The sequence below is a fragment of the Cimex lectularius genome, unplaced genomic scaffold (assembly GCF_000648675.2).
Source record: "Cimex lectularius strain Harlan isolate CLEC.00 unplaced genomic scaffold, Clec_2.1 scaffold92, whole genome shotgun sequence".
In the NCBI taxonomy this organism is placed as follows: domain Eukaryota; kingdom Metazoa; phylum Arthropoda; class Insecta; order Hemiptera; family Cimicidae; genus Cimex; species Cimex lectularius.
The window spans coordinates 151,606-177,384 of NW_019942502.1; the positions used below are offsets into that span (position 1 = coordinate 151,606).

The 25,779-nt window shown below is 33.0% G+C and overlaps 1 protein-coding gene across 1 annotated transcript in view; it reads left to right on the top strand.

Moving 5' to 3' along the window:
• LOC106666907 (suppressor of lurcher protein 1-like) overlaps positions 1–25,779 on the top strand; it is a 156,156-nt gene that overhangs the window by 72,185 nt on the left and 58,192 nt on the right. Inside the window, exon 3 of the mRNA XM_014394445.2 lies at positions 18,210–18,269. The gene's annotated coding sequence lies outside the window, so the exon portion shown is untranslated. The remainder of the gene's footprint in view (positions 1–18,209; positions 18,270–25,779) is intronic.

Below are 25,779 nucleotides of genomic sequence, written 5' to 3' on the forward strand. Positions count from 1 at the left end.
ACTGAATTTACATTGCAAAAGGGTGAATATGATTTCAAAAAGTTGAATTTAATTTGCGAAGGATGTATTTGATTAGCAAAAGAATAAATTTACATAGCAAAAGAGTGCATTTCTGCAAAGGGTGAATGTAATAAGCACAATAATCAATCTAATTTACAAAAGAGTGAATTCAATTTGCCATGAAGTGAATTTGATTAGCAGAAAAAAAATTTATTTTGTAACAGAATGAACTTACATTAGAAAAAAGTGATTTTAATTTAGATGAAGGTGACATTGATTTGTATTGTATATGATTGAATTTACATTGGAAAAGAGTTATTTTAATTTTCAAAAAAGGGGACATTTATATGTAAATGATTGAAATTACATTGCAAAAGGTTGAATATGATTTGAAAAAATTTAATTTAATTTGCGATGGATGTGTTTTATTAGCAAAAAATTGAATATACATAGCAAAAGAGTGAGTTTCTGCAAAAGGGTGAATGAAATAAGCACAATAATCAATTTAATTTAAAAAGGGGTGATTTTGATTTGGAAAGTAACAAATTTACATTCAAAAGAGTGAATTCAATTTGCAAAGAAGTGGATTTGATTTGCAGAAAAATAAATTTAATTTTCAAAAAGGTGAATTTGATTTGTAACAGAATGAATTTACATTGGAAAAGATTGATTTTAATTTAGAAAAAGGGAAATTGATTTGTAAATGACTGAATTTACATTGCAAAAGAGTGAAATAATTTGAAAAAGTTGAATTTTATTTGCGAAGGATGTATTTGATTGGCAAAAGAATGAATTTACACAGCAAAGGAATGCATTTCTGCAAAAAAGTGAAGGTAATTAGCACAAAAATCCATTTAACTTACAAAAGGGTGGATTTGATATGTAAAATAACAAACTTACATTCAAAAGAATAAATTAAATTTGCAATGAACTGAATTTGATTTGCAGAAAAAAATTTAATTTTCATAAAAGTGAATTTGATTTGTAACAGAATGAATTAACATTGGAAAAGATTGATTTTAATTTAGAAAAAGATGAAATTGATTTGTAAATGACTGAATTTACATTGCGAAAGGGTGCATTTCTGCTAAAGTTTGAATGTAATTAGCACAATAATCAATTTAATTTACCAAAGGGTGAATTTGATTTGTAAAATAACAAATTTACATTCAAAAGAGTGAATTCAATTTGCAAAGAAGTGAATTTGATTTGCAGAAAAAAATTAATTTGCAAAAAGATGAATTTGATTTGTAACAGAATGAATTTACATGAGAAAAAAGTGATTTTAATTTAGAAGGAGGCGAAATTGATTTGTAAATGACTGAATTTACATTGCAAAAGGGTGAAATAATTTGAAAAAGTTGAATTTTATTTGCGAAGGATCTATTTGATTAGCAAAAGAATGAATTTACACAACAAAGGAATGCATTTCTGCAAAAGGATGAATGTAATTAGCACAATAATCAATTTAATTTACAAAAGGGTGAATTTGGTTTGTAAAACAACAAATTTACATTGAAAAGAGTGAATTCAATTGCAAAGAAGTGGATTGGATTTGCAGAAAAATAAATTTAATTTTCAAAAAGGTAAATTTGATTTGTAACAGAATGAATTTACACTGTAAAATGGTAAAATGGTGTATTTGATTTGCAAAACAGTTAATTTAATTTTTGCAGAAAGTTGAATTAGATTGTTTTATTTTATATTATTTGCAAACTGGTGAGTTTGATAACTTTAAAGAGAATATAATTTGGAAAAGGTGAATTCAATTAGTAAATTTATGAAATGGTGATTTTGATTTATAAAAAAATTAATTTAATTCATTTAAAAAAATTGTTAATGTTAATATCGACATATTCAACTTTCAAAATAAACAACAATCAATATAATATAAATTTGCGTTAAACACTTAATTATTATTTGATATAAACAGAAAAGTTTATCAATTTATTGACGCTTTATCTAATGGTAATCAACTTTGGAAGTTTTTTTTTCTACATAGGGGAAAGTTACCCCATTAAACAGGCATTAATCGCCGTGGAAAGTTTGCCGTGAAAAATTAAAAATGTAACCAGGTTAAACTTCAATCAAGTCTTCAATTTTATTACAGCTTCGCGGGCGTGAAATTTTCGAAGAGATGACATTAACTCTTGATGACTTATATTGATTTTGTCTGGAGATTCCGAGGAATTCAACCGGCAGTGATTCGATTTGAAAATATCAAAATCGTTTAACCAACGAAATAAAAACCTTATTTGTTTTTATTTACTTCAAGTAAAAGTTTTGGCATGTACAAATTCAAAAGAAATAAATCGAAAATATGATGATGTCAAATAAAAACACTTTGACACTAATGTTGGAAAAATTACCCACTAGTGATACGTTATATTGAAAGACACTAGCCTTAACAGAATATTTGTCAAAGAATGAAGTACCCTGGCTGACTTGACAAGAGTGGTCAATAGACTTCATCGTTTATTTATAGTTATTCGCACACTTCATTTGTGTAAAGCACAATTTTTCATTTTTCTTTTGTCGACTGTTTAACTTTTCAAAGGTTTACATTGACCGAAGGTTGTGGGTTCGATCCCGTTCGTGACACTAACTTTTCATCTCAAACAAGACCTTGCATAAAGAATAATTAATATGGTCAATTAGACCACTAAACATAAATAGGTTTACATTTAAGTTTCCTTACGCACTTTATCCTTCTAGATCCTTCACCAAGAGCCCCAGGACGTTGGCGTAGAGGATATCACCATTGTAATTAATTTCACTAGTTTTAGTGGTCTACTTGACCAATTAATATATTTCAATTAATTAAGGTTTTTAGTTGTGATAAAAAGTCAGTGTCACGTGCGGGATTCGAACCCACGATATTCGGCTTGATACGCCGCTGCTCTACTACTTGAGCTATCGTGACCTCGATCCACTCGGACACCAACTTCCCATCTCAAACCCACCTTTTGAATTTTCCCTCCTTTTTGCCATTTTTTAAATATCGTGTAATCTATTTGATTCTCGGCGACAAATGAAATGGCCAAGGAGAGCATTAGTGAAGGTAAACTTCATTTTTATTTATTAAATTCACTAATTTTAGTGGTCCGCTTGACCAATTAATATATTTCAATTAATTAAGGTTTTTAGTTGAGATAACTTTTTTAAAAAGATTGTAATTAAAATAGTTTATTTTCTAGATTATTTAGTAATAAAGAGAATATTTTTTAATTAATTAATCTTTAAGTAAGGTACTGGTTGAGATAAAAAAGTCAGTGTCACGAGCAAGATTCGAACCCACGACCTTCGGCTAGATACGCCGCTGCTGTTATATATATTTTTTTAACTTACATTTTTTTTCATTTTTGGCGTTTAATTTTTTGTAATGACTGAATTAAACTGTAATTATTATATAAAACTAGTTGATAATTTAGGTTTGATATGGCTAGATTGAGATATAAAATTCATAGCATCTCCAGTAACAGAAATATATGATGCAAATAACACTTTTACAGAGCTTTGTATCAATGGCATTTTTCCATCATTTTTATCGACCAAAAATTTAATAAACCTTGTTTATAGATCGAATTTGTACAATATCTCACAAAAATTTTTTTAGGATCTTTTATTTTTAAAACTAATCGCTATCAAATTCTCAAATTTCAGTAGTTTAAAGTGTTTATATTTAAAGAGTACAAAGAATATGTACTGAATGGATTAACTTTACAAGGTAAAAGGAACGTGTTTATAACTTTTATCAGGTTTGTAAATAATTAACGGCGCTACAGATACAGTAACGCACCACTCACATGTCGTGCGGGTTTAGCCTATTTATTGTTCAAAATAAAATTGGGCTAAGTATCCATGGGGTACCCAAACATCTATTCAGAAAATTTGAGACATGGAATTGATGCCAAGGTATGACGAAGAGATTAAAAAAATAAACTGAGAATAAAAATGAACTTGAGATTCCTAGGTTTAGAAGAAAGGAGATATTAAGAAGACCTCCGTTATTAAAAGAACAAAAAATACCTTTTCGCTTTAATAAGATTAGTATTATTATGAAAATGACTAATGGTCTAAGTAATAATCCATGGGAATTCTGAAGATGAGCGTTATTTTCGTTAAATTAAAACGAAAATCTTAAATGTTTTATTCATGACATCTACCTAGGTTCCTTCTCCTCTAACGATCTTCTCGGATATGGACTGCCAATATTTACTCAGGTTTGACATAAAATACGGAAGTGTAAAAAAGACTATCTTACGTGCTGCGCTGACCGCTGGGCCGATGTCCGTCAACTTTGCCAATTCGTCTCCTTTTTTCTCTGAAAAATAATACAACTTTAATAATTATAAATAATGTTTCAATTAATTAAGGTTTTTAGTTGAGATAAAAAAGTCAGTGTCACGAGCGGGATTCGAACCCACGATCTTCGGCTAGATACGCCGCTGCTCTACCACTTGAGCTATCACCTCGATCCACTCGGAAACTAACTTCCCATATCAACCGCACCTTTTGAATTTTCCCTCTTTTTTGCCATTTTTTAAATATCGTGTAATCTATTTGATTCTCGGCGACAAATGAAATGGCCATGGAGAACATTAGTGAAGGTACACTTCATTTTTACTTATTAAATTCACTAGTTTTAGTGGTCCGCTTGACCAATTAATATATTTCAATTAATTAAGGTTTTTAGTTGAGATAATTTTTTTAAAAGATTGTAATTAAAATAGTTTATTTTCTAGATTATTTAGTAATATAGAGAATAATTTTTAATTAATTAATCTTTAAGTAAGGTCCTGGTTGAGATAAAAAAAGTCAGTGTCACGAGCGGGATTCGAACCCACGACCTTCGGTTAAATACGCCGCTGCTCTATCACTTGAGCTATCGTGACTTTTTTATCTCAACCAATATCTTACTTAAAAATTAATTAATTGAAAAGGATTTATTTGGTCAATCGGACCACGAAACCTAATCGATTCATTAAGCAAAATGAAGTTTTATAACGAAAGCTCTCCGTGGCCCTTTCAATTGTCGCCGAGAATCAAATAGATTACACGACATTTGAAAAATGGCAAAAACGAGGGAAAAATCATATGTGGGGTTGACATGGGAAGTTGGTGTCCGAGCGGCGTATTTAGCCGAAGGTCGTGGGTTCGAATCCCGCTCGTGACACTGACTTTTTTTTCTCAACCAATACCTTGCTTAAAGATTAATTATATTGAAAAGAATTTTTTTGGTCAATCGGACCACGAAACCTAATCGATTTAATGGAGAATAATAGTGGACCAAGAAATCATCCTTGATTTACCCCATTTTATAAGCACTCTTCTTGCCTAAATTCGACCCTTGTAAAAAAGCATAAAGTACTTAATGATAATTTTATTCAACATTATCTAATGAATTATTACTATGTAGCGTACAAGCATTTATTTTATTTTTTGTAGAAATTCATGATTTTAAGTCGCGTAAATAGAAAACATAAAAGTATTTAGAGAGTGGTGGTGAAATGTGGGCCAAGTCAAAAGTGCTCTTTCATGTTATGTTTGTGTTTCTTTTAAGATATTTTTTATCAAATATATACCATCAGTGTTTTTTTTTTAATTATACTTTTTAGATAAATATTTCTCAATGTTTTTGTAATGTAAATCTTTTATAATTAGTTAAATAGAAAGTTAATATTCTTATTACTTTCGGTGAAGTTTGAAGTGCTTGATTAAGCAGACAAATAAAGTTTGCAACTTTCTACAAAAGACAGAAGTGTTGAGAGAAATAAATTTAAATCGGGATATTTCTAAATAAAAGCTGTGACCAACGACAAAAAGCTGGCATGACTTTTCCCTCCGGCTGTCCTCTTCTTTCTCAAGTGTTTTACCAATTTCGGAAGGATCTCTCATGCCCGTCATGATCGTGTTCCATGCGATAGAATTCGGAAGTACGTGCTCGCTTATTATCTTCTTGAAAGGTTAAAGTTACCGGGTAAAAGGTGAAATGTAAAGAGTCATGTTTCAACGCAGATCTTATACGTCATGATTTTCAATAAAAAATCTTTTAATTATTACAGAAAAGTCTGCCGTTTTTGTTTTTTTTTAAAGAAATAGACTTTAATTAATTTTTAATCGAACTTCACATTTCAGCGCTGATGATGTTTGTTCACAATTAAATTTCTCCTTGATTACTAAGATTCCGCCATTCCGCAACAATTATCTGAGTAATTGGCTCTAATAAGCCAAGTTGTTGTTAATGGAAGAAGTTTGTCTCAATAGGGAGTTAAGGTAGTGGAGAGGACGTCGCAAGAAAGTGGAAAAAATTCTCTGAGAGATTGGGAAACTTAAACGTTGGTATGATCCTGGGAATTGCACTTGGACGAGCTATCGAGCGGCACAGCTACTTTTATGAAAGATAAATTTAAAACGTCTTCGCTCTTATAAAATAGCAATGCAGAATCCAATCTTACTCCTTGTAAGATGATTTACGACTTGTAACGATTAATATTCATTTTTAAATTATCAAAACATGAAAAAGATCGGAGAAGATGGCAATAACATTTTGTGTTATTAATGTTGAAAATGTTGAGAATATAATCTTGAAAATTTAATAAAATTTCAGCCTATATCTTATTGCTTCTGTGTGTTTCTGGATGTGGCCCTGGCTTTTGTTAGAGCCTGGTACCCAGGTATAGTTTATAAACTTAAAAGCTGTTTACTCGCGGCTGATTTAGAACGTGGTAAGCAATGAGTATCACAAAAACCAGCCGGTACTTTCTTAATCCCATCCTTTATTAAATTTACACTGCTGAATTCCCCAGACCTTGATATTATCAAAAATTGAAAAAAATGGAGAACAAGAGTGATGAGAAAAAATGTGGACATTTTTAAAAAGACACTCTTGCCCTTCGATGGACATCAATAGCAAGAAGATAGGGGGAGTCGGTGGCCGCAACGGTTTAGGCGTTGACACGGCGCTCATCACTGTAAGGTAAAGGTCCCGGGTTCGAATCCAGCGGCCCGACATTCGAACCCGACATACTTACAAATCGGCACCCTGAGGGTTTATAAGACCTCTGCTGTTGCGAACCCTCGAAAAAAAATGTACCGATATCCGCTCATGACAAAAATTTAGGGCTATAACCTATAAATGGACAGCAGACTGATCTGACAGCAACTGTACGAGTTAATTAGCCAATTTTCTTTAACTCTTTACAAATATTTGGTAAGAAATTGTCTGTGTTTCATTTATTCCATCACTGCAACCAAGGAGGTGCAGCCAAAAAATTAATTTCAATTAGGAAATTGTATATATATATGTGTGTGTGTGTGTGTGTATGTGTGTGTGTGTCTAGTGTAAATCGTCGTATTCTTAATTAATTGAAAGATATTAATTAGTCAAGGGGACCACGAAAACTAGTGAATTNGAACTAAAAACCTTAATTAATTGAAAGATATTAATTGGTCAAGGGGACCACGAAATCTAGTGAATTTAATAAGTAAAATGAAGTATATCTTCACTAAAGCTAAAGAAGTGACTATCGTCATAGTTTTTTATTTTAGAGATTTTTTAATGACAATCAGGAAGGTGTTCATTAGGAAACAAAGACATAATTTAAATTACCAACCTGAGGACGTTATCAACTGATAAATAAAGCAAACTGATTTAATGAACAATAAAGAACTGACACGAAACTATATATATATTACACAGGGCGGGCGACGAGGACCCGAGGGGTTAAAAGCCTGAGTAGGCCCGTACCCCATCCCTCGACACGAAACTAAGAGCCAAACGGATTTCCTGAAAAAATTGAGCGTGCCCCCCTTCATCAACATCAGTTTTTTCAAAAAAACGCAAAATTTATGGGGGCCTTCCGAGTCGAAATCCAAAAAGATGGGTATACCGCTGGAAGCTAATTGAAGACATAACGTTTAAGAGAATTTGCAAAGCTACAGGAGTTTGTAGTTATTAACAGTTACCAATCCAACATTTTCGAAAAATTACAACCTTTTTGCATTTTTCGTGCAGAATTTTTTCATCCATTCTGCAATCTAAATAGGTTTTCCTACGGCAAATTTAATGTTCTTTCAGGTGGCGTAAACCAGATGCTTCTAATTCTGAAGTTTATAAGCAATTGAATGGACCTAAGTCGAAAAATTAAAAAAAAAATTACTTCTTTGCCGTTAACATTTGGACAGGGGATAATACGAAGTTTTTTGTTGTATATGGTGAATAGAAAACGTCCCAAAATTGTCGACAATTATCACCAGTCACCTGTATATATATTTGTAAGTATGTTGGATTCGAATGCAGGGCCGCTGGATTCGAACCCGGGACCTTTACCTTACAGTGATGAGCGCCGTGTCAACGCCTAAACCGTTGCGGCCACCGACGCCACCTAGAGTTTATTTACATTTAAGAAAAATATTTTCTTCCTTACATAATTAAATTATAAATTTTATACTAATTGTGTATAATTAATGTTAAGTAACTAAAGTACTTTTCTAACTTGTCTTCCGTGAAATTTTGCCTATGGTCACTTAAAATTTGTGATTATATTAAATTTCAATTAATCAAGGTTTTTAGTTCAGATGAAAAAGTCAGTGTCACGAGCGGCACTCGAACCCACGACCCTCGGCTAAATACGCCGCTGCTCTACCCCTTGAGCTATCGTGACTTCGATCCTCTCAGGCACTAACTTCCCATATCAACCGCACCTTTTGAATTTTCCCTCTTTTTTGCCATTTTTCAAATGTCGTGTAATCTATTTGATTCTCGGCGACAAATGAAAAGGCCACGGAGAGCTTTAATAAAGTATACATCATTTAAATTCGAATGTGACCTCAAAATGGATGCCGTAGAGGAAGGAAGCTACTACCACCGAGAGGCAAAGAGAGGCCATCCTCATTTATTTTAGAAAATATTTACTTTATTCATTCAGAAATCGTGAGATGTGGTCTGGTGTGACGTAGGTTTCAGAAAACCATTTTTTTTAATCGTACCAACATTTCGATCTTTATTGAGATCATCTTCAGGGCCTGGGATTTACAAACATGTTTTAAATTTTACAAATACATGTAGGATGTGAAAAAAAACGAAACGCTGGCACGATAAAAAAAAAATGTTTTTCTGAAACCTACGTTACTCCTGAACGCATCTCACGATTTCCGAATAATCATGTACATATATGTACAACTACTGTACTATAGGTCGTCCGTGGCCACAACGGTTTAGGTTTTTTTTTTTTTTAATTATTGGCCTTATGACCTTGCATATTAGCCATGGTACGAATTCTTGTGTGTTCAAATTGGGGGTTATCGGGAAAAAAGGGCCAGAGGCGACGGTGGGAATCGAACCCACGACCGCGGCGTGAGAGTCTCTCATGCTAACCACTCGGCTACCGGGGTCGGTTTAGGCGTTGACACGGCATCACTGTAAGGTAAAGGTCCCATGTTCGAATCCAGCGGCCCTGCATTCAAATCTACTTACAAATGGGCTTTAAAAAAAACAAAAAACACCGGCATCCTGAATGTTTCCTCTGCTGTTGCGAACCCTTTAAAAAAAATATATGGCCCGGCTTAAATCTCTAGAATCAATGACGGTATCAAAAAAATGCGTGTTTAATATGTTTTCAGTCAAGTTTCAAATTTTTACCTTTTTTTGGGGAAAAATAATTCCGGGACCTCAGGCCAAATTCAATTTCAAATAAGACCCTATACATCCTGATACATCATTTTATTTCTTATTCCGCAGGTTTCAAACAAAGTTGCAAACGTTTAAACACACAACGTTTTCCCTGTGAAATTTTAAAATTTTGTTTTTTCGTAATTTCTGAACATTTTTTTCATATGTAATCCAAGTCTTGATTCTTGGTCTCATAAATTATTTCCACGTCATATCTGCGGGGTTTTTGCGCAGTGTGTTAGTTTTAAAATTTCAAACTCCCCACGCCTTCAGAGTCTCCAGGTGGTCAGATTTGATCTTATTTGATGGGAAGACGATATGAACCCGATGGTAGTGTTTTCGCTTTAAGATTTGCATGTCCCATTAGTTTCTCCATAACTAGGCTAAAACTAATTTTACGCTGGTAAACACAAAAATTAATTGAACAAAATGGAACTGACTTATTATTTTTCAACTGCCAGTTTATTTCGTCTGTTGGGTCGCATAATCTATCATAATGATGGATGTGCGGTTTGAAATATTACAAAAAGCAACTTTTGAACGTATGCTCACACCGTTAACGTTTATTTTTCATCTCGAAACTGTTTCGCACAATATGTTCCTGATACCAAGACAAATGCGTATCCGAGTTCACCGTAATGATTAAGCATCGAGCAAAATTTATCAGCTAATAAGGCGAGGGCTATTCTATGCCGGTGTAGTACCTAATGTTTAAGGCCTTTTCATTGAATATTCTGTTTGAAATAACATACCAAAAGAAGCAGTTACCGCTTTGAGAGGATCCCGACCGGAGATAACTTAATCTTTTACACTTACCTTACATCTATTTATCATAATTTCTTTTACCTGACAAAGCCGTGGGCGGAATGTCAAGCATTTTTTTTTCCTTTTAAGAGTTTTACCTGGTGGCTGCATTATGGAACATGGTCGCTTTTTGCTGTCCTGTTAAAAAAAATATACAACGGATAAGCTCCTTTCACAGCGCGGAAAAAACTATGAGACAGATTCTATTAGAAAGAGAACAATCCGCGGCGCACGGGACAGGTGTGGCCTATCCATAATTCTTAAGATTGTCTGTATCACAAGGAGAAACGTAACGCGTAATTAAGATTCAAAGTTCTTTCACGCATTGACGTTTATTGTGTGAATGTATCTATTAGCTTGAGCGTTTTGCACATGTGGGTGATGATGATAGATACTAGGAAGGGGTTTGTGATCCCCTGGCACTGCATGCTTCTGGCACCTTCCTAGTTCCTTAGTTTAGTGCAATCCACTCAATACTTCTTTTTGTATGCTAGGTTATGTCCCTGTTGAAACGTTGCTTCGCATTCGAAGATGATATGGGTGGCAGATTCTTTTTCCACATTGCATAATCTGTAAATGGGATCAATTTCGTCATTCACTTCCGTATAAAAAAAGGAAAAATTAAAAACTTAAATGATTAATTATTAAGGAAATAACAGTTGTTTTAGGCCAATTTCAGAAGGTGAATATTCATGAAGAATTAGTGGTTAGTGACGGTTAATCGATGATTATTCAGAAATTATGAGATGCAGTCTGGTGTGATGTAGGTTTCAGAAAACGATTTTGTTTATCGTGCCAACGTTTCGATCTTTATTGAGATCATCTTCAGGGCCTGGGATTTACAAACATTGTTGAAATTTAACAAATACATGTAGGATGTGGAAAAAAAATGAATTTATACAATGCAAAAAAATATTGTTTTTATGATGTTTGTAGATCGACCTGCAGATAATCAATGTAGAGTTCAAATCTTTAAGGTCTTTACTAGGTGAAAGAAAGACAAAAGTGTTGGGATCACCAAGCTTTCGGCAACATTATGTTGCCATCATCAGGGCCTATTTATTAAGAAAAATATACATAATTAATATAAATTTAACAATCAACAATTAAAACAATAATGCATATTTCCCAAGAGAGAAGAGAAAAAAAATTTTCTTCGGAAAAAACTAATGCAAAAGTGCTTTGGTTTATGAAGCACATGGGCCGCGTGTGTAGTTGATTAATTATTCGCATATAACATTAACAATTGACAAAAATAATTTATTTATATAATAACATTTTTAAAAATTGTCCTTACTAGCTATTTTTGACATTAAAAACATATGTTATCACAGAAAGTATTATTTTAATGACTAGAATTACAGCTTGTTAAAATGATATGTACAAAGGATTACAATTAAGATGAGAACACGACACAACGTCGCCTCACCTAAGGTTGTTACACCTGTTACGCACCTGTTACAGTTAGTGAAGGCTACCAGGCTCTGTGCACTCTGCATTACGCGCCCTCTAACGGTCACCACCTTTTTTCCGTTTTTTATAAATTTCCAATAGCCTCGCAAATGTTGAGATGGAACCTAGTTCGTCACCATTTAAATTGCAGGCATTTCTCGTTAAATGGATATATACCTTTTCCGACAGGAGTCTTCTTTCAAAGCCGACATTTCGACCCAAGATCTCCGCGAAGTCCTGAAAAAAATGACCATTCTTTGTAGCATGAGAGGACAACCCTGTCGTCAACTTTTTATGAATAAAATCCAATCCATGTTGGTTCATTCTAATACGAATTTTCTGCTTTGTTTGTCCAACATATTGAGCGTCGCAACCACCCCAGGAGACCCCCTTATAAACTGTGGCAACCATTTTGGCAATACTGCCTTAAAAAAGTGAACCTTCCTAGACTGCTTTTTAGAAGTTAATAAACAAGTATCTTTTCGACCGAACACGTGTTGCTTATTGTACCTCTTAGTGTTTAAACTAAATTGGTGACCCCGACGATTTCGTGTGTTTATTTATTTAATTTCACTAATTTCGTGGTCCGCTTGACCAATTAATACTTTACAATAAATTAAGGTTTTTTAGTTGAGATGAAAAAAAGTTAATGCACGAGAGGGATTCGAACCCACGACCTTCGGCTAGATTCGCTGCTCTACCACCTGAGCTATCCCTCTCGCGCCATTAACTTTTTTCATCTCAACTAAAAACCTTAATTAATTGTCATGTAAATTTAAGTGCAGAGTGATATGAGTTAAAGATTCAAAAGTTTTTTGGAAATGCTCCTTTGGTACAATTGCCAGAAGGTCATCCACGTACTTAATTAAGAATTTTATATCGTAAGGGACTTGGAGCAACAACCACTCGAGCAAATCAGTCATTACCAAATCAGCAAGAATTGGGGATAAACAACACCATCCTTCTGCTTATAGATATCATCTCCATATTTAAAGTAGCCAATCATGGACGTGAACTCCAACGCATCCACAAATATCTCAATAGGTAGATCTAGGAAGCAACTCTCCAGCACACCCCATTTTTTATGTACAATATACGTGTACCCAATGACACCGACGTAAATAATGATTCCACATCAAAAGAAACAACAACCTCTGTCACTCTTAAATTTTCAAGTTTTTGTTTCACGTCAAGTGAATTTTTTACATTAAACTCATTACCAACCGTCAAGACCGACAACACCTCATGTACCCATTTTGGGGTTTCTCTCTTGGGAAAGTATGCATTATTGTTTTAATTGTTGATTGTTAAATTTATATTAATTATGTATATTTTTTCTTAATAAATAGGCTCTGATGATGGCAACATAATGTCGCCGAATTTTTGTTTTATATTCAACGAAAGTATTTCTACTCACTCAAAATGTTTCTTTTCTGCGTAAATGTGCCATTCTTGCCTGTCGTGTTGAGAGTGTGCGTGTCCTGAAGATGATCTCAATAAAGATCGAAACGTTGGCACGATAAAGAAAATGGTTTTCTGAAACCTACATCACACCAGACCGCATCTGACGATTTCTGAATAATTCGTAAAAAACCTTTTTTTAAAATGTTTAAAAAATAATTTAATGAGTCTATAATATCATTCTTCAACATAAAAGTAAGGATTTGTGCAAATTTTAATGAAGTAGGTTAAATTTAGTCTAGAAAATAATATGGCACTAAAATTGTCTTTTCTTGAATACTTGAATAATTGAATAAATTACACCCGGTTAAAAGGAATTTATTCGACACAATTATAGATACCGTTAGAATTTTTGATCAGGATGTTTCAAGGCGGTATTTTTCTTTTTCCGGCTCTCTCGATACGTCGACGATGAAATTTACAACGCGCTATAGAACTCAGGGGAAAGGGCGAGAGAAGGCAAAAAAACAGACAGTTAGTAAATGAATGTTTTTATTCATAATAAAATCTCCAATTCAAAATCCAGAAGGGTTTCTGTTGGATACGTAAGACGCTACCTCGACTGAAGTGCTTCATAAAGAAAAAGTAAAGCCAAGAATAAAAAAATTTTAACAAACGCAACATTAAAAAATACTCAGTTTAATTATTTTGCTATATCTTATTTTTTCACAATATCCAGTAAACAACATAAAATAAAAATTATAACAATTGCAAGCATTTAATAATAGAGCCTTTCAATATAGATCACAGAAAGATAGTATTGTAACCCTTCCTGTGTCCTGGGAGGGACTAGGGTTGAAAATGGAGAAAATAGATGAGAAAAGTTATATATATTCTTACGATTTAAGGATCAATATACAAAGAGTACCTCGATAACAATGGGTCCTTTAGCCTTGGTCGACCCACTAGTCGAGACCAATATCGGAACACATTCAACAGGAACGAGGCAGCCTATTACCACTTCCTCTATCCAATAAACCCTGCAATCGAGGTAAAACCATCTCAGGTTTTGACATCTATACCAGAAACATACGAAATCTTATAAAAACTTCTATAATTTTCATTGCAATTTGTTACAACGCATTCCTTAAAACTAACTACTTTCCCATTTCAATGGAAATCATCAATCATAAAACCCATTCCTAAACTTTAAAAACGTCAGCATCTCCCTATGCCATGCTGTATCAGTTTGATGACAATACATGGAAAAAACCTTAAAAATACTATTTGTGAAAAGTCCAGAGTTATTCCGTCACGTCATTCTACCGTTCAGCAATGCCATAGAAAGCCCGGTTGGGCGAGACAGTGCTGCTTGGGTGCTTTATTGGACGTTAAGTTAAGCTTTGATCCGATTCGGGCTGCTCTAAAAACTCAAGAGCACCTTCCACCTACTAATTACCACTATCGGACATGTAGGTATCAGATACATCCATTACTCCAAAGTGGGTGTTCCGCAAGGCAGCACCTTTTGTCCCATTCTCTTTTCCGTATACACTTCAGATATTCCTATCGATCCGCTGTCTTCTCGGCAAACAGAACCAGTAGTGTTCTTGAGAAACTCCAAGGCTATCTGTACTGATTAAATAGTGGTTCAAAAAATGAGGATCATGCTCGACTAAACCAAATTGCAGCAAATAACCTTCATCCTCCAGTGATTCACCTCCAATCAAGTAAAGCTATGTTGTTCTACCTGAAACCAATTCGGGACTTCCTACTGGGTCTCGATAGATGATATGAACTTTCCAAACAATTTGAGAAAAGATCGAAACTCACTAAAAAACAAGTGCCTTCTGCATATCATTTCTTCAAACTGGTGTGAATCGAACTGTGGAAATGAACCAAGCGTTCCAACCTACAAAAAAATCCAGTCGCTTTAATTCGCAATAGAACAAATCCCATTTCTCCCAAACTAGAAAAAATCTATACAAGCGTCTATAAAATCAAAGAACCTGTCAGTTTTGCTCTATCCTGCGACGGACTTCGGTTACCTAAACTTACCTTAAGTCCGGGAAATGGCTCGCAGATTCCAAAGCCCACGTACAGCGAAATCAGCAGAGTGCGCTTTGATGAAAGCGTGGGGGAATTAAAGAAAAGTAAAATGAAAAGCAAAAGTAAAACAAAACCTTCTTGACCAAAAATAAATTGATTAACTCAATGGTAAAATTGATACAAACTAAAAATAAATAGGCCTCAAACTTTCTTGTGGCAATTAATAATTAATAATTGATAATTGAGCGAACGGAGGAGCTTAATCGGTGGAGACCAAAAGCACTTACGGTTTAACCAGTTAGAGAAGCTAGGATCAGTCCGCTGCAGAGATCAGGAGCCGAGTGCATTAGCCCGAAATTTGATTGACCAACCTTCCGTGAAGGAAGGGGCATTTTGTCCTTCTAAACGTGTCCGTAGGCGACCCATAGGTGACAAACCTCAATCCTTTTTAAAAAGATAGCTCCTACTCACAGTAAGTTGTTTCGCAAGGATTCGGATTTCATGCCCTTTAGCTCATCATCAGGTTGAAGGATTTCTACAACCACGTCTCTCGACATGAATTGCAAAAATGAACCCGCCGCTACCCCCGCCAACGCGACGTACCAATGAGAAGCTGGTTTTTTAATGGCGCTCAATTTGAACGTGCGAAAAGCGGGAATTATAACACAAATAAATATTATAATAGTAAATACCGTAAGAAATTAATTATAAATTAGTGATTAAAGATAAAAGATAAACAATTAGAATAATACATTAATATTATTAAATTATTATAAAAATAATAACAATTAGAATAATTAATTTAATTATTTGGACGTTTTATATTATTGATGTTCATATTTAAAATGGGAGGTAGATCAAAATCTGTTATATTATTAATGCATTTATTACCATGTTCAATTTTACAATCTGTGTTGTTTTCTGTATCACGAAAATAAATTTACACTCCATTATTTCCATGATCATTGATTAAATTGTTCGTTCATGTTTTAGATTAGAAGGGTATGAATGCTTAAATTTAACGTCTAGTAGAAATGATAAATAATGGAGTGAGTGTGGTGTTCAATACTTTTTAAAAGGATAGTTCCTACTCACAGTAAGTTGTTTTGCAACGATCCGGATTTCGAGCCTTTTCGCTCATCATCAGCTTGAAGGACTTCTACAACCACGTTTCTCGACATGAATTCCCAAAGTGAAACCGCTGATAACTGCACCAACGCGACTTTCCAATTATCAGCTGATTTTTTTAATGATGCTCAATTTGAACGTGCGAAACGCGGAAATTATAACACAAATAAATATTAGAATAATAAATACTTAATATTACTATAAATTACTATAAAAATAATAACAATTAAAATAATTAGTTTAATTATTTGGATGTTTGATATTATTTATGTACAGATTGAAAATGGGAGGTAAATCAAAATCTGTTATATTATTAATGCATTTATCACCATGTTCAATTTTACATTTTTTAATTTCAAATTTCTCAAACCAATCTAGTTCTTTCCCTTTGTTGAAATAGGTAACACTCTTGTCTTTCAATTTGAATTGAAATTATGTTTTGTTTCTTTTACTCCTTAAATTTCGAAAATTTCCTCGATTTAGGCAAGTGTTCTTTTACTCTTGTTTTTATTTCTCTACCGTTTTGTGCTATATATTTAATATCACAATCATTACAATTGAGTTGGTAAACCCCGCTTTTTGCCAAGTTGTCTACTTTGTCTTTAGGTTTTGAGAGGGTGTTTTTAAGTGAACCCGTACTTCTAAAAGCTATTCTAAAACCTTCTTGTTTAAAAATTTTACTAACTTTTTCCGATAATTCACCAATGTATGGCAAACAACGGAAACCTACTGATTCATTTGTGGTGGGGTGGCTGAGTCCTATTGTTGATTCGTTTAAAGTTAATTTTTTTATTCTTTTTACTAGCAACCTATCAATAAATATTTCTTGATACCCGTTGTTTTTTGCTAAGGTTTTAATAGTTTTTAATTATGTTTTATAGTTATCAGGTATTAGCGGAGGTTTTAACATCCGGTCTACGAGCCAAATGAAACCAGCAGCCTTTTGGGACCATGGATGGGAAGAATCCGCTGGTATCATAGTGTCTGTAGTTGAGGGTTTTCTATATACGTCTATTTCTCTTAGGTTGTTTATTATGGACAGTTTTAGATATAAAAAGTTCAAACGGCCATCTTTGCCAATTTCCAATGTAAAATTTATATTACGGTGTAGAGAATTAATTAGTTGTAGGAATTCTTTGAGAGCTTCTAATGTACCCTACCATATGCATAAAATATCGTCTACTGCTACCATATCCATTTGAAATATGTATATAAATGCATGAAATACAATATCAAACATCCAAAAAATTATTTTAATTGTTATTATTTTTATAGTAATTTATAGTAATATTAAGTATTTATTATTCTAATATTTATTTGTGTTATAATTTCCGCGTTTCGCACGTTCGAATTGAGCATTGTTAAAAAAATCAGCTGCTAATTGGAACGTCGCGTGGGCGGAGGTATCAGCGGTTTCACTTCAGCAATTCATGTCGAGAGACGTGGCTGTAGAAGTCCTTCAACCTGATGATGAGCAAAAAGGCTCGAAATCCGGATCGTTGCAAAACAACTTACTGTGAGTAGGAACTATCCTTTTAAAAAGTATTTAACGTCTAGTGTCATTACGGCTCATGCGCCATGTGCGAGTTATCATTTCAAAGAGATTTTTTATGATAAGGAATATATTTTTGCCGAAAAATATATTCTATATGTGGTAAATCGTTTCGCATGAACCAATAATGTTATTTCCTCTCTTTTTCAGGCCGAGAGAACGTGTGAGGATTCTCTTCGAAGAAATTCATTTCCAAAAAGGAGACCAGAGGTGAGTGATGGTATTCAGCGCGTGGGACACACCTTTACCCGTTATCGTTTAACAAATCGTAAAATTGTCCCAGAAGGAAACGGCGGATGTGCGCTGCGGGAATTAGAAATGCAAGGGAGTGCGTCACGGAGATATACTGCTCAGGCGACACGGGTAGGAGATAGCGGGTGGTAGATTGGCTAAGCCTCCCCAGCCCTAAGCCACCATATTACCACCCGAAACATCCTTTACAAGACCCCGACCCGACTCCAACCTCATAAATAATAAAAGAGAGGTGTAGGACCAGGACGGCCCTTTTGTCCCCTTCTTGATTATCCGCTTACTTACAAAAAGACCACAGCTTAAAAGCTTATAATTGCGTTATTCACACCTTAATGGCGTATGCTTAGTACACAGGGCCGATGTTCTGTTTGCTTTTACCAGCACACCTCTAAAATACGGATTTTGAAAAGGAACCTGGGAAAAGCTCCGGCTAATTGGCCTCTTCAAACTCGAACGTAATTCTTTTGTTAACATTTTATTGCGTCAACCCCTGTAAACAAGACAATTTTTGCCCGGGCTAAAGTCGCCGACTTTCCAACAAAATCCTGAAAAAGTCCTGTTGTGCTTATTGAGAATTTCACACCTTTTTGACACGTGCTTTGTCGAACTATCACGTAGGACTTTGGTAAGACCGAGGGTTTAACGGCTTATAAGTCTCATGCTTTATTCCTATTGATCCAGATCGTTCGCGAAATGATAAACTCTAAACAGTAAACTCACGATTAACCGCACGTTCTTTATTTTCCAGAATTTTGTTATTTTCAAAACATTATATTGATATATACACAACTGTACTACAAGGCCCACTGAAATAACACTCTACTTAAAACTTAAAAATAGCATATCGCTTTGGCTGTATTAGGCATTTTGAAAAAGCCGATTACTGCTGCCCAAAAACTCATAAAACTTTACGTTCTGATTGATATCGTATTTCGTTTGCTTAATGTCACAATAAAAAAAAATGAATGTCATAAGATTTTCTTTGCATTTTCTATTTAAATAATCACATATACAGTAGGCTTAATGTGTTAGGAAATACGCTGAACTTTAAACAATAACGATATCAATTAATAACGATTAATTTGCTATTTATTACACAATATATATAATACAGATTAATACGCGGGACTTTAATCAACCTACATTAATTCATAACTTTAATTTTCTAAATATTATATCCGGCCCGGAGGACCAACATTTATGTATGTATACAAAAGGTATTCCATGAATTATATTCGAGGTATTTCACTTTCAGGATATTAACGATAATAGAATCTAATGTTATAAAAAGTTAGAATTAAAAGATTAAACCTACAGTTTTTATTTTATTTATTTTTTTCTCTTTGCCGATCAAGTAGGTCGCCATGATATATTATGTGTTTTCATGTTTATTTATCTCTTTACAGTAGGATTAATATTTTATGAGTTACGTGATACTTTAATCAAAAGATATTTTTTCATAACGTTTAATTTTATGGGGCCGAGTAGCGTGAGAGACTCTCGGCTCGTAGACCCCGCGGTCGCGGGTTCAATTCCCGCCGTCGCCTCTGGCCTTTTTTTTCACGATACCCTTCCACCCCCGAAAACGAATACGTATAGCATTTTCATTGGCTAATATGCATAGAACATAAAGCCATTAAAAAAATATATATAGATAAATATTATATCCGGCCCGGAGGACCTCAATTTATGTGTGAATATACAGCGTATTCCATGAATAGATGTCAGTACTTCAGGAAGTTCTTCCCAAATTAAATTTTAAAAAATTGTTGATTATATTCGAGATATTCACATTCAGGGTACTAAGGAGAAAGCAATCTAATTTGAAAAGTTAGAATTAAAAGGTTAAAACCAACAGCCTTTATTATTTTAGCTCTTTACCGATCAAGTAGGCCAAAGATACTTCAGGAGGTTATACTACTGTTATCCTATTCAACTAAAAATTTCCTATTGTCCAAAGCCTGATTTTTAATTGTATTCAAGATATTTCACTTTCAGGATGCCAACGATGTTGGAATCTAGTGTTTTAAAAAGTTAGAATTAAAAAATTAAAACATACAGTTTTTATTATTTTTGCTCTTCGCTGATCAAGTACACTATGGTATATTATGTGTTTTCGTGTTTTTTATCTTTCACACGACAATCTGAATTATAAGAAAGCAAGATAGAGTTTTTAATACGTTGTATTAGAGAGTCACGTATCCGGCCCGGAGGACCTAAACTTATATGTGCGTATAGGTGCCCTCTACAGTTATAAATTGCATCTTTAAAAACAATCGATCACTACATAGAAAATTAAAACCGAACAGTTATTTTTCGTAACACCAAATAAAACAGTCGCCACAAAGAAACATGACAGACACAATGTAGCGATTTTTAAAGTGGAGCTTATGCAAAAAACTGCTTTCATTATTTAATTTTTGAGAAAGCTAGGGGTCACATAAGTATATACCCTGTTTATTAGATAAAGTTTATCTTTAAAAATAATCGATTACCACTTAGAAAATTGTCACCATTAATTCATTTCTGTTACTCAAAATCAACAAAAAAACCCTTGTTTAATTAAGAAAAACCGTAAAAACCTGACAAAAATATTACAATTTTATTTTTTTTAAACAGAGCTTATGCTAAAAAGATAGGGTTTTTTTCTCGGTTAAGAAATTTTTGAAAAAACCAGGTTGGCTGGAGTTGATAAGCGTAACTTTACAAATTTACAACCACTCAAAAACCCGACCACATTTCTGTCACACTAAGTAATAAAACAGTCGCTACAAAGAAACTTGATTTAATAAAAAAGATTTGAAAAAACTTTACAACATTATAGATCTTTTTTAATGCTGAATCTATGATAAAAAGGTAATTTTTGTATTTTTTGGTAAAGAAATTTTTGCGAAAACCAGGACAGAAATTGACCCAATATAGTTGATAAATTTGATCAAGTTAAAGTGTACTATTAAAAACAATTGATTATCACATAGAAAATAGACAACAGTAAAAATTTTGCTACAAAAAATTGTAAACTCTTTTGAATGTAGAGCTTATACTAAAAACATTCTGTTTTCATTTTTTTCTACGGTAGGGATTTTTTTAGAAAGCAAGGGGTTACAGATTACACCCAGTATAGAAGATAAAGTGTTTAAAAATAATTGATTATCTCTTTATTGTTGACGGCAATAAGTCAAAAATGTACAGCTACGAATTGTAAACTTATACATAAGTGTTAAAAAACACTGATTAAAATTTTAATTTAAGCATACCTTAAAATAAACTACAACAGGTGAAGTAGTTTTATATTTTTTTTAGTTTTAAATTTATACTTCAAAAATGAATTATCCTATTATTGCTGTCTCTTCTAAATGAATTAATCCGGCATTTGTCCCTAAGGTTGAGCCAATTTTCTGGGGTTGTACGTTAAAAAAAGTCGAGTACCTGCTTAAGAGTACACGTTCCAATTTCTGAGGGATCGGTCCTCAGAAAGCTTCAATAATTTGGCTCTTGGAATAAGGTATTCAGGTTGAAGAGGCCAATAAAAAGAAATTGAGGTCTTTTTTTCCTAAAATCATTTGCTCAATCTGATCAATTTTATTGGAAATTTTACCAGGGCCCTTGTTATTTTCTAACCCCGCCTTATCGAAAACGGTCGAAATATACGTCCTTATTTATTTTAGGTTGAATTTAAACTAAAAATTTATTAATGAGTACAATATAGTATACTTTCATTTTTTATAAAACTATTTAAATAAATATAATTTTATTATAAATAGTAGATCTATTTAAAAGCAGCTAAGGTAACAAAATATAATAATTATTCAAATCTTGTCCTTAATTTTACACATATATTTTACTTGTGTGATAATAATTTCCTGGACCCCCATTTTTTATTCGTTAAGATTTACAACAAATAAATCTGAAAATGTTTCTGAATTACGGCATATCCCACGATATGTTCAGACCATTTCCATTTCAAGTTTCCGAATATATCTATCTATTCAGTCCATTTTCCTTACAGATTTATCGCTTCTATTCTCTGCGAATAAAATATAATTTTGTTTCCTTACTGTCGTAATTTTTCTTGTCAGGTATTTACGTTCTTTCTGTTGTAATTGTTTTATTTTGTGTGGTAATCGCATGTTTTTAAAGGAAAACTTTATCTATTGTACGGGTACCAAGTGCAGTCACTCTCGTTCGCTCAAAAATTAAATAATCTAAAAAATGTAAACAATATTTTTTTAAGATAATCTCTACTTTAAGGTTTTTTACGGGGTTTTAAATAAAGCAATACTTCCACAAAAATTACATAATCGAGAGAGAAAAAATGAAAGCAGTATCTTTTTAGCATAAGATCTACATTAAAAAACTCTCTATTGTTTCTCTCGGCTTGTATGTGGCGACTGATTTATTCTATATGACAAAAATAAGTTCATGGTTTCAATTTTCTATGTGGTGATTGATTGTTTTTAAAAATACAATTTATCTAACATAGAGAACACCGTGTACACAGAGATTTTGGTCCTCCGGGCCGGATACATGCCTCTATAATAGATGCTATTACAAAATCTATCCTGTTTCCTTGTAATTTAGATTGTCGTGGAAAAGATGAACGAATATGTTACGATGGTGACCTACTTGATCGGCAAAGAGCAAAAATAATAAAGCCCGTTGGTTTTAAGCTTTTAATTATTTTGTTAAACTAGATTTTCCCACACAAATTGTGGCCCTCCCGGCCGGAAATAATATTTCGAAAATTAAACGTTATGAAATCATCTTTTTTTTTAAATAGATTGCATTCTCGTTAGTGCCCTGAATGTGATTATCTCGTACATAATCGACAATTTTTTTAATTTAATTTGAGAAGAAGTATAACTTCCTGCAGTATTGACATCTGTTCTTGGAACACCCTGTATATTCATACACAAACCGTGGTCCCATATATCTCATAAAATAATAATCCTGCGGTAAATTTGAGTACTTAGGTAGAAAAAAAAGGGGATCAAAACCCTATAAATTACATTAGTTTTCTTATTGTCACTGTAGAATTTACATATATCTCATAAAATAATAATCCTACAGTAAATTTGAATACTTAGGTTAGGGATGGTTAGTATAACTTCTAACTTTTATATAACTTTTATTTTGTGTTAATAAAAATAACTTAACGGTTTCAATTTTCTATGTAGTGATCGATTGTTTTTAAAGATGCACTTGTAGGTTTAGGTCCTCCGGGCCGGATACGATCTATTTAATGCAATCTATTAAAAAAATCTATCTTGTTTTCTTATAATTCAGATTGTCGTTTAAAACATAAACAAACACGAAAACACATAATATACCATGGTGTACTTGATCAGCAATGAGCAAAAATAATAAAAACTGTATTTTAATCTTTTAATTCTAACTTTTTAACAATATCGTTGGTATCCTGAAAGTGAAATATCTAGAATACAGTTAAAAATGAGGCTTAGGACAATAGGAACTTTTTAGTTCAATAGGAAAACAGTAGTATAACCTCCTGAGTATCTTTGACCTAATTGATCGGCAAAGAGCAAAAATAATAAAGGCTGTTGGTTTTAAGCTTTTAATTCTAACTTTTTAAACTAGATTGCATTCTCGTTTGTACGCTGCGTGTGCTTATCTTAAATATAACCCACAATTTTTTTTTTAAATTTAAGTTGGGAAGAAGTATAACTTCCTAAAGTACTGACATCTATTCATGACACACCCTGTATATTCACACACAAGTTGTGGTCTCATATATATCATAAAATAATAATCCTGCGGTAAATTTGAGTACTTAGGTAGAAAAAAAAGGGGATCAAAACTCTTTAAATTATATTAGTTTTCTTATTGTCACTGTAGAATTTACATAATCTAGAAGAAAAATGTGTACATAATGTTTTTAGCAAAAGCTCTGTTGCAAAATTTTTGCAGATCCTTTTTATTAAATCAGGTTTCTTTGTAGCGACTGTTTTATTACTTAGTGTGACAGAAATGTGCTCAGGTTTTAAAGGGTCGTAAAGTTTTAAAGTTACGCTTATCAACTCCTGCCACCCTGGTTTTTTCAAAATTACATAACCGAGAAAAAAATTTATACCGTATCTTTTTAGCATAAGCACTGCTGAAAAAATACAACTTTAATATTTTTGTTATGCTTTTTGGGTTTTGTTAATTAAACAAGGATTCTTTGTTGGGACCGTTTCTTTTGAGTAACAGAAATGAGTTCATGTTGACAATTTTCTAAGTGGTAATAAATTATTTTTAAATATAAATTTTATCTATTATACAGGGTGTAATACCACCGGTTTTCTCAAAAATTACGTAATCGAGAAAAAATAAAAGTAGTTTTTTTTCGGTTTCAATTTTCCATATAGTGATCAGTTGTTTTTAAATATGCAATTTACAGGAGGCACCCTGTACACACATATAGGTTTAGGTCCTCCGGGCCGGATACGTGCCTCTGTAATACAAGCTATTACAAAATATATCTTGTTTTCTTATAATTCAGATTGTCTTGTAAAAATATAAACAAACATGAAAACACATAATATACCAATGGTGACCTACTTGATCGGCAAAGAGCAAAAATAATAAAAACTATAGGTTTTAATCTTTTAATTCTAACTTTTTTTTAATAGATTGCATTCTCGTTAGTACATTGAATGTGAATATCTCAAATGTAATCAACATTTTTTTAAATTTAAGAAGCAGTATAACTTCCTGAAGTATTGACATCTGTTCCTGGAACCCCTGGTTTTCTCAAAAATTACATAATGAAAGCATTTTTTTTGCATAAGCTCTACTCTAAAAATAGCTATTGGGTTGTCCGGAAAATAATGCAGGATTTTGGTATTAAACAAAAAAAAAGAAACTAGTTACTTTAAAGCAATGTTCTTTAATCAAAATAATTTCCCATACTCTCAATNTCTATGTAGTGATCGATTGTTTGTAAAGATGCAATTTATAACTGTAGAGGACACCCTGTACACACATATAAGTTTAGGTCCTCCGGGCCGGATACGTGACTTTCTATTACAACCTATTAAAAAATCTATCTTGTTTTCTTATAATTCAGATTGTTGTGTGAAAGATAAAAAAAAACACGAAAACACATAATATACCATAGTGTACTTGATCGGCAAAAAGCAAAAATAATAAAAACTGTGTTTTAATTTTTTAATTCTAACTTTTTCAAACGCTGGAATACTAGATTCCAATATCGTTGACATCCTGAAAGTGAAATATCTAGAATACCATTAAAAATCAGGCTTTGGACAATAGGAAATTTTTAGTTGAATAGGATAACAGTAGTATAACCTCCTGAAGTATCTTTGACCTACTTGATCGGCAAAGAGCTAAAATAATAAAGGCTGTTGGTGTCAACCTTTTAATTCCAACTTTTCAAATTAGATTGCTTTCTCGTTAGTACCCTGAATATCTATATATCTGAATATCTCGAATATAATCAACAATT